Genomic DNA, 12,521 nt, shown 5'->3' with positions numbered 1-12,521 from the left:
GGACTCGTTTTCTTTGTGTGGTCGACCATTACACATAGTGTGAGTTTTTGTTTGTTTGTTTTTTAGTGCTTAAATTTACTATATATATCTACTTATCTATATATTTATATACGTGTGTGTGTGTGTGTGTGTGTGTGTGTGTGTTTAAGATGGCAGAAAGTTCCAAGGATGAATGGTGAAGGGAAAAGTGGCAGTAGAAAGATTAAAAATATAGGAGAAAAAAGGGCTTCTGTAGTAAGTGGCACACATAGAGCAGCTTGATTGCTCTACATGCAGAAATGACATCTAGACATTTTGGAAGCATAATTTTTTGGTACTTGGGCAGCTGGTGATCATAAATAAATATATATGTGAGAAAGATCTTCCTTTGCTAAGGTATGTACTGTATATTGAGTTCCTATGGTTGCCATAATACATTAGCAAACACTTTGTGGCTTAAAACAATAGAAATGTTTTCTTTCATAGTCTTGGAAGCCAGAAGTCTGAAATCGAGGTATTATCAGCGCTGCCTCTCTCTGGAGCCTGGGGGTGGTAGGGAGAGCCTGAATATGATTCTTTCATCTTCTGGTGGGTATTGGCTTTTTGTGGCATTCCCTGACATGTGGCCCATCACTTCAGCCTTTGGCACCGTCTTCAGATTGCCTTGTTCTCTGTGTGTTTATGTCTGCTCTTCTTCTGTGTTTCAAATCTCCCTCTGCCTTTCTCTTACAAGGACACTTGTTATTGAATTTAGGGCCCATCTGGATAATCCATAATAATCTCAAGATCTTTAAGTTAATCACATCTTTGAAGACCCTTTTTCCAAATAAGGCAACATTCATAGTTACAGGATTTAAGATGTGGACATATCTTTTTAAGGGCCACCATTCAACCCACCACCAATGGGATCAGGGATCCAAGTAAAGAGATGCGTCTGGAACTGGAAATGGGATATGACAAGCTAGGAGAAAGGAAGTTAAGACAGGGGTGTATAGGAGCTGGAGTGGGTCAGAAACCAAAAGGGTTCTCACCTTCAAATCTCAAACTTCTCTATGGAGCAGGAGGCAAGGTCATCTGTTCAGTAGACATAGACCTCAGTGTACAAGAAAAAAAAAATATTATAAAAGCCGTGGGTGTGGAAGGAGAATTTGCAAAGAACAAGTAAAGGGCAAGGGCTGGGTTGGTAAGATGTTGAGGACTATATATTTCTAAATCTTATATTTGTAAATTTGACCATACCTTTATACAACTAAGGTTATATGTTGTTGTTTTTTTTAATATTGATTTTTAACAGAGAGGAAGAGAGAGGGATAGAGTGTTAGAAACATCGATGAGAGAGAATCATACATTAGCTGCCTCTTGCACACCTCCTACTGGGGATGTGCCTGCAACCAAGGTACATACCCTTGACCGGTATCGAACCCGGGACCTTTCAGTCCACAGGCCAACGCTCTATCCATTGAGCCAAACTAGTTTCGGCTATATGTTGTTGTTTTTTATCAGTAGAGTACACTAACACAAAACAACTATAACAAGTAAAGCAAAGCAAAATGAGTGCCCATGAAAATAAGTCTGCTAACTTAGTCTAGACTAGCCCAGCAAGTTTGCTGCTTTCTCTTCATGAAACCCAGAGAAACGCTGATGGTGGCATGGCCAGAATTAATGTGGGAGAGTAGGGAATGAAAGCTTTCAGTCACGGGGAGCTCCATGGGGAGCAGGGCAAATTGAGCTGAATTTTCTTTGGCTTCTGATCTGAAGTTTCTCCAGAAAAGGCTTTTCGAGGAAATGAGAGAAATGCCAAGAAGGGGAGTGTGCTAAATGTGGGGTAGATAAGCCTGAACATACTCTGCTTGTCCAAGTGTTCTAACCGTAGAAACAAACTTAGTCTGTAACTTTAGCCTAATTATCACTTAACGTGTGGATATTTACTGGGCACTGGTCGTGTGTTGGCCTCCATATTGTCCTGAATCCTTATTTGATGGAAATAGTGCTAGCATTTATGTAAATGACTTCAAGCAAGTTCTGATTTTTCATTGTGTACCATCAAACCCATGTCCAAATATCCAGACAGTTTCAATGTGATCAGAAGAACGGATCAGATATTTTTCTGGCATCTTTTATGTATAAGTCAATGAGTTTAAATGCAATCTTGATATTTGGATTAATGGGACAGAGATAAGAGATGGGCAAGAATTTTGTTTTCTGAGTCCATAATATTAATTTCTTGGTTCCTCAAGTTATAGTGTACTGTAGTTGCTAGATTTCATATTATGTACATGCATCCTACAGGCACAAGAAGGCAAGGGTGTGACTAAATAGACCTTATAGTAGTGTTTCTCAGATATTACTGTGTATTTGAATCTCTTGGGAATCTTGTAAAAAATGCAGGTTCTGTAGGTTTGGGTTGGGCTTGGGATTTTGCATTTCAAATAAGCTCCCCGATGATGCTGATGTTGCTGATTCAAAGAATATATGTTGTTTAGCAAGATGTTAGAGCATTTAAAAAACTTGTGGAATGCATACCTGATCCAGAAATATTTGGATTGGTAGCTGTAACATCAGAAAAAAAATCATATATGGCAGTAAGAAGAAAATTTTCCTTATCTTCTGAGATCCATGTTTATTTAGCCTCTTAGTAAATCTACTTAGCTTTCTGTGTAGTGAGGATCCAGCAATTAAAATGAACCAAAATATCTACTCTAAAGATAGTAGGTGAGACATTTTTTAGTTTTGAGCTTGAATGGGTCCAGTAAGTACATCTTTAAGATGTATAGGGTTTTTCTTTTCTGTTTTGTAATATTAAACATTGTGGAAAAAACTAGGCAATCTTTTGAGAAGGAAGAGCTTATTTATTTATTTATTGTCTAAAGTTTTACATACCCTGTTTCCCTGAAAATAAGACAGTGTCTTATATTAATTTTTCTCCCAAAGATGCACTAGGTCTTATTTTCAGGGGATGTCTTATTTTTCCATGAAGAAGAATACGGTACACATTTATTGTTAAATGAAAATAAAGGAAATTTATTACCTGTATATGGTATGGTAGTACGGTAGTTGTCAACACAAACCAGACAAACTGTGAATCCTACAGTATCAAGAATTTACTCATTTATTCAATGACAATCATGTCATCATCTTCTGGAACATCATCATAACAATCCAATTCCTGAATTTCCTGGTGAATTTCTTGTGACTCCATTTCTTTCAGAATCAGTGGACCAAATCTCTCATGTTTAGCCTGGGGGGCCTTATTTTTGGGGGGATGCCTTATATTTCACTCAGAAGGAAACCTGTAAGTAAGTCTTATTTTCGGAGGATGTCTTATTTTTGGGGAAACATGGTATGTCTCCTTCTCTCCCCTCCCCCCCCATTAAAACCCCTGCCCCCCTGCAGCCATTCCCACCCTGGGCAAGCCCCCACCATTCCATGTCTGTGTCCATTGGTTATGCTAATATGCATGCATACAAAACCTTTGGTTGCTCTCTAAACCCCCCATCCCCTGCCTTTTGTCTCTGGATCTATTTTTTTTTTAGAATATATTTTTATTGATTTCTGAGAGGAAGGGAGAGTGAGAGATAGAAACATCAATAATTAGAGAGAATCACTGATCAGCTGCCTACTGCACACCCCCTACTGGAATCGAGCCTGCAACCCGGGCATGTGCCCTGACAGGATTTTGAACCTAGGACTCTTCAGTCTGCAGGCCAGCACTTTATCCACTGAGCCATACTGGCCAGGGCTCTGGATCTATTCTTGTTCATCAAATTATGTTGATCATTATCCCACATATGAATTAGATCATGTGATATTTATCTTTCTCCAACTGGTTTATTTTGCTTAGCAAAATGCTCTCCAGTTCCATCCATGCTGTTGCAAATGGTAAAAGTTTCTTCTTTTTTATATAGCGGTGTAGTATTCCATTGTGTAGATGTACCATAGTTTTTTAATCCACTCATCTGCTGATGGGCACTTAGGTTGTTTCCAAATATTAGCTATGATAAATTGTGCTGTTATGAACATAGAGGTGCATAGATTCTTTCTGTTGGTGTTTCTGGTTTCTTGGGATATATTCCTAGAAGTGGGATTACTGGGTCAAATGGGAGTTCCATTTTTAACTTTTTGAGGAAATTCATACTGTCTTCCACAGTGGCTGCACCAGCCTGCATTCCCATCAGCAGTATAGGAGGGTTCCTTTTTCTCCACATCCTCACCAGCACTTGTCATTCGTTGATTTGTTGATGATAGACTTTTTGTTTTTATTACCAGGAGTTTAGTAGTAGTTTTAGAAACACTTTTACTAAGATTTATTAGACTAAATTGCATATTTAGCTACCAGAGAGGATCATATTGGTTCCTCATTTAACATCCAATTTCTCTTTTTTTTTAATCAGAAATCCAAATTTGTGAAATTATTCCTTGCTTCTCCACTCCCACTCATAGCATCAAGTCATGAGCTTGGGAATAAATGATAGCTCCCAGCTCCAACAGAGGGTCTGGTTTATTTAAGGTCAATCCCATTTTTTGGGGTTTTTTTTTTGTTTTTTTTTTTGTTTTTTTTTGTTTTGTTTGTTTGTTAGAAGTGGTTTAGGAATGAGATGTGGAAGTCTCAAGGACAAGCTTTCTTGCTCCAAAGAGAGATCCATAGAAGATAAAAATTTATCATTTGTATTTTATTAGGACACACGCTCTAGAACGGCCCAAGTCATCTTGTAGCCAGCCTGAGAATAAAGCCTCTTTCTTTCTTTCTTTCTTTCTCTCTTTCTCTCTTTCTCTCTCTCTCTCTCTCTCTCTCTCTCTCTCTCTCTCTCTCTCTCTCTCTCTCTCTTTCTTTTCCTTTCTTTTCTTTTCTTTTCTTTTCTTTTCTTTTCTTTTTTAAAATATTCTGGCTAGTTTAACTTGGGATCTCTATTGTAACAGAAAACATCAGTCTTCTTTTCATCTTCACACCAAATAAAATAGAAAAAGACAAGATGTGGAGGGCACCCATTGGAGGATTAGTTGTCCTTATCAGGAGGATCACCAGCAATGATAATTTATAACCATCTTATTAAAGTCATACACACTCAGTCTGGTTACACTGACATACCCAACCACATTGATTTTTCCTCTGCTAAGTGAATAGGTGAATTTTTAAAATTTTAACAATTTTCCCAAAAAAGTATTATTTAAAAAGTCAATTTTCAAATTATACTGATAAATCTTAGAACCGAGCAAGATTTTAACATGGATTTCTTTATGTTTAGTTTCCATTTTATGTACTTTGGGTGGCTTCCGATGAGTGGTCCCAGATTATTCATGACTGCTTCTACTGTGAGTCGGTATATTTTAAGAAAACAAGTCGCCAGCCACTCTTTCTGCACGTCGAACACACACGTTGCCGGAGTGGGTACTGTGCAAATGTGAAAAATTAGAACTCACATTACAGTTGGGGCTGCTGCAATGCTTTGACACTGGCTTCCCCCAAAAGTAAATAGTCTTAGTTCGTCGATCATTTTTTTGTTCAAACTCCATTTGTGAGTGTTGTGAAACATTAAATAATCTGTACATTTGCACTGCTGAGGGTATGATGCTGTGTGAAGCACAGGAGTTGAAGAATGACTTCTTTATAATAGCACATGGCAAGCCTCTCTAATGAGAGGCCATTTACTGTACAAGGCTCGTACATTTGGTGCTTGACAGCAGGTGTCTGGAGAAAATCCTGCAAACATTTTCACGTATACTGTTACCAGCAATTGGCAAGAAAAGGTAACGGCCTGAATGTGGAGGACTGAACCAGAAAGGAGAATAAAATGCAAAGTGATAATGAAAGAGAAAAGGAGAGAGGGGGATGGAAAAACCCCTAAAAGCCCCAGCTCACCGGCTTGTTTCTGCATTAAGGAGGCATATAAATAACTCCATCAGAGGCTACTAAACATGACATATTACCCACACGGAAGAGAAAGGTCTTATTGTGCTCAAACCACGGAGTTACTTAAGGCTCCTTTCTCAATAGAATACAAGTGACTGGCTCACGTCAGTGTGGAGTTTAATTAAACCACTCAACGCTGGTCTGCAGGAGCTGAGAATGAAATTTATTGGGGGAAAATATTCATTTGGACACGTTTAAATGAGACTTTTTTTTTTGCATCCCATGCTTAATGTCAAGTGCAGGGTTGTCACTCATAATTGTGTTTTTGTGCATTGAACAAAGGCATGTGGTCCAAGGGGTGAGTGGGGGCTGAAGGCAAAGCCACATTGCATTTGTCGAGCTGATACCCTGGCAAAGGGCTACCTTTGCTGGGGTGCAGGAGGAGGGGGATGCGGTCCTTTTTTTTTTTTTTTTTTTTTTTATCCCACAAAGGTACTTTTTTTAGTTAAGCCATGCACTCTCATCTTTTACTAATTCACCAAATGCAAGGGAGTGGCATTTTTTTTGTTTTTGTTTTTCAATGGTGCTTTTTGTCCTCTTTGGTAGAAAGGCACACATAATCCAGCAGCATCCCTGTATAAGATGTAAAATTGAGCCCTGGTTGGTGTGGCTCAGTTGGTTGAATGGTTGAATGTTGTCCCAAGCACCGAAAGGTTGCAGGTTCAATTTCCGTTCAGGGCACGTGCCCAGGTTGCAGGTTTAGTTTCCGGTCAGGGTGTGTGCGGGAGGCAATTGATCAATGATGCTTCTCTCTCTCTCTCTCTCTCTCTCTCTCTCTCTCTCTCTCTCTCTCTATATATATATATATATATATATATATATATATATAATCCAATATATATATAATTCAACACATATATATAAAATCCAACACACACACATATATAATCCAACATATATATAAAATTTAACATATATGTATATAAAATCCAATATATATAATCAATTGAAAAATATATTTAAAAAAAATAAGATTGAGTCTCTGCTCCCAAAATTGGACCGTAGAAAAAGACTGTCATAGAAGCCAGTTGAGTATTTAGCTATTGGCCTGTAGTAGATCACCCTCATACTTTGGGAACATTTGTTACTGAAGGATATATGTGGTCTTATTATCTATCTGCTTGGTATTCCAGGAATTGGCCTAGTCTGATGGTGAGAATTAATGAACTGCAGAAGGAGGCATAAGTCCCTGAAAGATGGGACCTATAATCCTGCCCTTTCATTACCACCCATAGCCTTGGTCTTAGGAATGCAAGGTGAGCAGAGTTCGTGGGAACACTTTTTTCTCTTATTCCCTATGACATATTACACTTTATGCATGACCAGGGAAGAAGTGAAAAAACAAAGCAATGAAGACCAAAAGGAAGTCACACAGAGTCTGTTTCCCTCCCACTTTTTTCTTCTTTTCAAAGTTGTAGTGGGGATTTTAGATTTCTTTTTTTTATTCCCTTGCTTTGCCAATATCAGGAGAGAAAAGCATATTCTTCAAATAATACTATTCTTTACTAATGTGGTCGATTTTGTTATTTCTCCAATTATTTGCTCCCCTTTCCTCATGAGAATATTTACCCTACAGTTCCCTCCCATCAAGGGTATTCTTTCTCATCTCATTTATTGAGGTTTGGTCATGTGACTTCCTTTGGCCAATCGTAATTGAGCAGATGTGATAATACTGTCTTCTCTGGCCTCCAGGACAGCATTTCCTACATAGGGGCTGCTTCTCCAGCCTGGGCCTGAGAATCAGAAGCCAAGTGGAGTAGAATCAAACCTACCTGCAGCCTGCATGTAACATGAGTGCTAAATAAACCTTTATTTTATGAGCCACAGAGATTCGGGGGATTGTTTGTTATTACAGCAAAGCTGACTAAGTACCAGAGTGAAATGCTCAGTAACAAAAATCTCAAAAGATGTGGCACTGGCTTCTGCCAGTATGTAACAAAGAAACTCTAATTAAAGACAGGAAAACAATGGCAATCTGATATGGAGTGGTTACCATTTGGTATAACACTGTTCACAAAAATTTGAAGGCAGATAATACACATAATACATTGCGGATCTCAGTTAAGATGTGGTAATAGAGTGCCATTACTGTGCCATGGTTGTTATTAGAAGCATTTGACAAACAATTATAAAAAAGAAATGAACTTGGGAAAGAATTGGCCAAACAGGGATGAGAGGAAAAGATAATTTAGAAGTGTTAAAACTGTCAGGGTTGAAATATGTTGTCGTTTCTCTTATCTACCAGTAGAAGATAAAATTTAGAAATGCATTGAACAACAGAGGCCAATTAAAACACAATCCAGCGGGCGTGACTCAGTGATTGGCCTATGAATCGGGAGGTCACGGTTCAATTCCAGTCAGAGCATAAGCCTGGGTTGCTGGCTTGATCCTGGATCTTGCTGAAAGCAACTGACCAATGATTCTCTCTCATCATTAATGTTTCTATCTCTCTCTCCCTTTCTCTTCCTCTCTTAATAAAAATATATTAAAAAAGAAAGGAAAATACAATCTTAGGCTGAAGAATAAATCAAGGGATGTGGCTACCACACCCCTTGCTTAAACCTCTAAATTTATTAAGCTATCACCCTTCCCTTCAAATAAATCCTTTCAGCTGGACAGAATGGCTCAGAGAAAAGAGAGAAGGGCACGTCTATCCAATAAAAATCCAATAAACTTAAGCAATTTTTTAGGAGAAAAGGGGAGGATCTTGAAAACAGTTGTAGCTGTAGATATTGCCACACAGATCTAACTGGAACCAAATATATATAAAGCCAAGAGCACATTTTTTAATTTTTATTTTTTGGTGTGAATGTATGCAAAGCCAGAGTGGTAGTGGTGGTGGTGGGTTCAGCCAGGAGTCTGAATTTAAAAAGACCACGACTGTTCAAGTGATAAAAGTAAACCTTTGGGACCCTGAATGTCTATAGGCAGGAAATAGACTGAGAAAGATACTGACAAAAATTCTTAGGAGCCATCTTTTTGGCTAGTTCCCCCCTCCCTGCTCCCAATGCCAGCAAGAATTCCTCCCTCCCTGGATATTTGATCATTCTCAACATCTGATTAAATAATTCTTCATCTCTCACCCCTATACCTTACCATCCTGGTTTGTCTTCAGCAAGAATCCTGTTATGCCTTGATGTCTTCCTCTTAGTAATTTTCCATCCACTGACCCCCTCATTCTGCTCTTTGACTGTAAGTCCCCGCTTGTCCTTGCTGGATTGCAAGTTGAGCCCAATCTCTCTCCCCTGCAGTCATGGCAGCCTTTGCAAATAGTCCTGAATCAAGTCTTCTTTAAAGTCATTTTCATAAACCTCAGAATCATTTTTCTTTGAACAATGGTCAGCCACAAAGGAGGTCATGCTGTCCATGATTTCTTTCAATGCAGTCCAGGAAGGTTATGAAAAAGGAAGGGCCTCTCAGAGGGCAGACAAGCGCCGAGGAGAAAACTGGACTGGACCGGGACCATTCCTCCCAGGAAGTGGAACGAGAGCCCTATCCAAGAGCATCTCCTCCCCACAGAGGAGGAGGCCTTTGCCACCTTTGCAGTCGCTTTTGATGAGTGACTGCTACCGTCACCTTCCATTCCTCCTCCTTCTGAAGGGTGTTTGCCGCTGTTATTCCTTAGCTACCACTGTGCCTTGCATATATAACCTGTGTTTCAGTCCATGTGGTTCTAGAGAAGTAGACACATCCAGATGTGAAATAGAGACTATCAAGTATATATTCATGATTGAATGGAATTTTGCATGTGGGAAGGAGGAAATCAGCTCTTCCTGATTCAGAGGCTGAACTGTGGCAGATTATGTCACTGTCCCCTCTCTATCGGTCCCCCCTCCCCTCAAAGAGGATTATTTGCTGTGAGATTTGCAGTAACCCTCCCCACCCTACCCCACTGCCAAAGGAGGGGTCTGTATTGTGGAGTAAGCAGGCCACCCAAAATGAGAACCTATAGAGGCTGTTTATTCAGTTTGCCACGGAGCAAGGCAGCCGGCCTCCATCACTTGCCCTTGGCAGAGAGTCAAAGGCAGCAGGCAGTTTGGTAGCGAAAGAGAGGGAAGCTGCAGGTGTGCTGATTGGAGGTCCCCAGCATAGGAAGCTGGAGGCGGGCTCAGCAGGAGTGGGGAATGCCCTGTGATTTGGTCTGCGCATATTGAACTTTCTCTGGTGGTTCCTGAGCTTGAAGCAGGGTGGAAAAAAAAAAAAATTAAATAAAAAATCTGGCAGTTGTTGACCAAGTCCTGACCATTTGGGGCCAATTGCTACAGAGGCTGTGGTTTGGCTTCCTGGGCTGCATGCTGCCAAGGTGGAGGGTCAGAATTTTATTGCATAGGCCTGGCCAGTATCCACTTGCATATTCAGCCTGTCCACTTCTCTGTCTCATTGACACCGAGCTTAGCGATGGGACTTCTTTTTTCCAATAGGATGGGAGTGGGCATGATCTGTATTCTGTCTGAGCAGAAGGTGTAAGAGCCATTGTGTGTTTAACACCGGCCATCTTTTCCCTCTGCCATGGGAAAAGCATGGGTTCCAGAATGTGAGGACATATGGAGCAGAGCCTGAGACCAGCCCAGCCACTGCCAAAAACACAGCTGCAGTGGGCCCGGAGTCCCTGCGAAATGTCAGTGGAAAATTAAACCTTTGTTTTAGTAGCTGCTATCACTTCAGGTTTGTTGTTTATGCAGCAAAGCTAACTAATGCAATCACCCTCTGGCTTGGATCAGAGAGTCTCTGATAAAGGGATGGTTTCCCTTTAAGGAAAATCTTAAATAAAGGGTGAAAGGCATGTTTTTCTGTATTCTGAGAACGAGAATATCTGCACCAATGAATGATAAATTATTATTAATAATAATACTGATAATAGTAGATACTCTATATAGTGATTTCGAACTTTTCATGGAATGATACAAAGAAAATGTGATTCTCCAGAATTCCTCTTAAAAAGGAGAACTGTCTTTTTGAGAAGAACACTGTGATGACTGAGCAGATGAGACAGTAAGAGGACATAGGTGTGGGCAGAACTCTTACTAAACAGGGGGAGGTTTGTTGTCGGGCCAGAGAAAAAAGGAGACCAGGGAAATAGGCAGATGGAACCAGTGAGGTGGTGGAGACAGCAATGCTCAATTTAGGTCCTCTTGTGAGCCCTTCCTCCCAAATCTCAAGTATATTAGTGAAAGTGATGCAAACTCTGGATCAGAAAACTTGGTGAAACTGCAAGGCACTGGACTTCCCTCCAGACTGATATGCTGAGGTAGCCTGGTGGATGCAGACATCCAGAAGTAGAAAAAATTACGGCCATGAGCACTGGAAGTTATCGGAAGCAGTGGGAAGGGCTTTTCATTGTAACAAATTGGAGAGTTGCACTAAAATTTAGTCAGTTTTCTAAGCCTTAGAGGGATCCTGCTGATAGATAATTTATATTCACAAAACCCGCAAGTAAATATTATTCCCATGTCACTGCTGAGGATATTGAGACCCAGAGCAATGGCACTGAGTCAGGCAGAGAGGGATTTGAACAGCTGGGAGGAAAGTCTGACATGAGTTCTTCAAAGGCCGTGCTCTCGGTGCTCTGTTATTCTGGTTCCACGCTAAATTTAAATTTTGATGATAAGTTTACAGCCTTTCAGAAAACTTTAGTAAAGGTAAATTATTGATGGAAATGTTTACTTAACATTTTTTTAATTAATGAAATTCTAGCATTGTATCTTCTTTAATATAGTCAGTGCATTTTTTTTTTAACCATAAATTATTTGTGTTTTTTCTGGCTTAAACCCCTGTGGAGGTGAAGGATCAAGTCCAAATTCCTTGCCAGGGCACCCATGCCCAGCCTGACCCTACCCTCACCCTTCCACCCCTCGCTCCATTTTCAGCTCATACCACACGCTGCTTCTGTCTGAATTCCAGCTGCCCTGGCTTCTTCAAAGGCACCACCATAGCCCTGCATTTACCCTTTTCCTAGAAGGTGCTTCTTACTGTCCCTGCCTCTTTGTCAAAAAAGAAAACACACTTTCATGGAACTAAGCCCTACTCATCTTTCAGTTTAAATCTTTCTCCTTCAAGGTAACCTTTCCTAATGACCTTCCCACTCCCCCCAGATTAAGTCATATTCTAATAGCTCTTTGTCTTCTCCTTTGTTAAGTGCTTGTCTTGCAGCTGCAACTATAGAACTTGGTGACTGCTAGTCTTATGACCAGCTATAGAGTTGAGATGATTACAGCAGAGAGAGGAGGCCTGGGTTCAAACCTCAGTCCTGCCATTTATTAACAGGGAGGGTCTGGCCCCATTACTTAAGATCTCTGTCTGTATAATGGCCATGATATAATAGCACCTACTTCTGGGGAATCACTATTTTCCTACCGTCTCAAACAGAGCACTTCTGATACCAGATGTGGGTTTTATATGTTAGTTTGTTTGTTTGTTTGTTTGTTTGTTTTACCATAACAATGCAATTCAGTTCTCCGGTAGAGAGTATGTAGAATCCAGAATAGGACAAGTCTAAGTTGTCTTTTCAGGAATGACTCCCCTGAGTCACAGAACTGGGTCAGCAAAGGAGCTTCTGCCTTCTCTACGATCAGGAAGCTGCTGGCTCCAGAAGCACATGGCTGCTGCCAGGATCAGTAAGTTGTCACAGCAGGTA

The 12,521-nt window shown here is 40.3% G+C and overlaps 1 pseudogene; it reads left to right on the top strand.

Moving 5' to 3' along the window:
- The first annotated feature begins 218 nt into the window (after nucleotides 1–218).
- Nucleotides 219–375, top strand: LOC118711966 (annotated as a pseudogene).
- The last annotated feature ends 12,146 nt before the right edge of the window (nucleotides 376–12,521 follow it).

Source organism: Pipistrellus kuhlii, unplaced genomic scaffold, assembly GCF_014108245.1.
Source record: "Pipistrellus kuhlii isolate mPipKuh1 unplaced genomic scaffold, mPipKuh1.p scaffold_m20_p_8, whole genome shotgun sequence".
Classification (NCBI taxonomy): Eukaryota; Metazoa; Chordata; class Mammalia; order Chiroptera; family Vespertilionidae; genus Pipistrellus; species Pipistrellus kuhlii.
The sequence above is the reverse complement of the archived record's forward strand: the minus strand, read 5'-3'. Positions and strand labels throughout refer to the sequence as shown.